At 47.7% G+C, this 2,648-nt stretch overlaps 1 pseudogene; it reads left to right on the top strand.

The window, feature by feature from the left end:
* The first annotated feature begins 430 nt into the window (after positions 1–430).
* On the top strand, positions 431–1,760 carry LOC101651381 (annotated as a pseudogene).
* Positions 1,761–2,648: the final 888 nt, after the last annotated feature.

The following is a 2,648-nucleotide window of genomic DNA, read 5'->3' as shown; positions in this document are numbered from 1 at the left end:
AGTGAAGCGATACATCAACCAAGGTCTGCGGGGGTCAAAATAGGAGACTTACAGTTGGCCCATTGGCTCCAGGGAAGTGCCACACTCTCCCACAAAAAGATGTTTTCACTAATAATGGAGGTCCTCAAAGAGAAAGCTCCAAGGCCTAGGCTCCCTTTGTTATTGAGGCCACAATGAATATGTATGACGAGAAACTTACTACATAGTTATGATCAATCCAATCAATGCATATGCAGTGTCTACTCTGTCTTCACTATTCAGAACTTGTAACTAAAATGTTTAAAGAAACTGACTTTACGTGGCAATTAAAGAGCAAATGTTTCCCCCCAAAAAGACTTCTCCTGTGGACTCCTTGGTAGTCTGTCAGTGGGAGGCTCCTGTCGTCATCCTTTCTTCTCCTCTCACCCCATGAAACCTTACCAGCCCCAACATGCGTGAGTGCATCTCCATCCACATCGGCCAGGCTGGTGTCCAGATCAGCAATGCCTGCTGGGAGCTCTACTGTCTGGAACACGACATCCGGCCCAATGGCCAGATGCCCAATGACAAGACCATTGGGGGAAGGGATGACTCCTTCAACACCTTCTTCAGTGAGATGGGCACTGGCAAGCATGTGCCCAGGGCAGTGTTTGTAGACCTGGAGCCCACAATCATTGATGCGGTTCTCACTGGCACCTACCGCCAGCTCTTCCACCCTGAGCAGTTCATCACGGGCAAGGAGGATGCTGCCAACAACTATGCCCATGGACACTACACCATCGGCAAGGAGATCATCAACCTCGTCCTGGACAGGATCCGCAGGCTGGCTGACCAGTGCACAGGTCTCCAGGGCTTCTTGGTTTTCCACAGCTTCGGGGGGGTGGGGGGCACCGGTTCCGGGTTCACATCCCTGCTGATGGAACGCCTCTCAGTTGATTATGGCAAGAAGTCCAAGCTGGAGTTCTCCATCTACCCCACCCCCCAGGTGTCCACAGCTGTAGTTGAGCCCTACAACTCCATCCTCACCACACACACCACCCTGGAGCACTCAGATTGTGCCTTCATGGCAGGCAATGAGACCATCTATGACATCTGTCGCAGGAACCTCGATATCGAGCGCCCAACCTCCACCAACCTTAGCCGCCTGATTAGCCAGATCGTGTCCTCCATTGATGGTGCCCTGAATGTACATCTGACAGAATTCCAGACCAACTTGGTGCCCTACTCCTGCATCCACTTCCCTCTGGCCACATACGCCCCTGGCATCTCTACTGAGAAAGCTTACCATGAACAGCTTTCTGTAGCACAGATTACCAATGCTTGCTTTGAGCCAGGTAACCAGATGGTGAAACGTGACCCCCGCCATGGGAAATACATGGCTTGCTGCCTGTTGTACCGTGGTTCCCAAAGATGGCAATGCTGCCATTGCCACCATCAAGACCAAGCGCAGCATCCAGTTTGTGGATTGGTGTCCCACAGGCTTCAAGGTTGGCATTAATTACCAGCCTCCCACTGTGGTCGCTGGTGGAGACCTGGCCAAGGTGCTGCAAACTGTGTGCATGCTGAGCAACACCACAGCCGTTGCTGAGGCCTGGGCTCGCCTGGACCACAAGTTTGACCTGATGTACTCCAAGCGTGCCTTTGTCCACTGGTACATGGGTGAGGGGATGGAGGACGGGGAGTTTTCTGAGGCCCAGCGGGGCATGGCTGCCCCTGAGAAGGACTATGAGGAGGTGGGAGCAGATAGTGCAGATGGAGAAGATGAGGGTGAAGAGTATTAACCTGTCGCATAGTACACTCCATTGTCTTGGGACTTTTATATCTGTTGTCCTGTAAAACTGTCCTGTGACCCCTTACTGTCAATAAAAGTGTTTTCTTTTTAAATGTCCAAAAAATTAAAAATTTTTAAATTTTCCTCCTTCCTTGCCTGAAGTTAGTACACCCGGTTGGGGCTTGTGAAGTCCTTACTAAGCTGGCTATTTTGGAAAACAAAGACATCTTGATTGCTTGGGCTATTTTCAGAAACCAGAGACAAAGGGCAAAACAAGCTCTTTGTCTCACACAGATTGTTTCCTTAATTTCGTTTTGGATTGTTTATTGTTAGCATACAGAAATACAATGGATTTGTTGTATATTGATCTGGTATATTAGAACCTGCCTAAACTTGTTAATTCAAAAGGTTCTTTTTAGACGTTTCTAGTGACAAAATCATCTTATCTGAGAATAAAGATAGTTTTACTTTTTCCTTCCAAAACTGGATGTCTTTATTTCATTTTCTTACCTAATTGCCCAGAGGAGACCTCCAATACAATTAGTGGAAAGATTTCAGTCTTTCACCATTAAATACAATGTGAGCTGTGGCATTTTCATAGAGGTCCTTTATCAGAGTAAGAAAGGCCCATTTGATTCCTAGTTGGCTGAGTTTTTTTATCATGAAAGTGTATTGATTTTTTTTCAAGCTCCCATCCATCTCCCCGCCCCTCCCCCAAGATGATCAAAGAGCTCTGGTGGCATAGTTGGATTGCTAACTGCAAGGTCTGAGGTTCGAAACCACCAGCCACTCCTCGGCAGTTCTTGTATTATAGGATCACTATGAGTCAGCATAGACTCAATGGCAGTGAGTTTCTAGTTTACTGAGGTGATGATGCATTCATCTTCTTTCAACATTT

Source organism: Echinops telfairi, unplaced genomic scaffold (genome assembly GCF_000313985.2).
Source record: "Echinops telfairi isolate 266 unplaced genomic scaffold, ASM31398v2 ScPeMD7_7427;HRSCAF=8465, whole genome shotgun sequence".
Taxonomy (NCBI): domain Eukaryota; kingdom Metazoa; phylum Chordata; class Mammalia; order Afrosoricida; family Tenrecidae; genus Echinops; species Echinops telfairi.
Note: the sequence above shows the minus strand (reverse complement) of the source record. Positions and strands in the feature narration are given on the sequence as shown.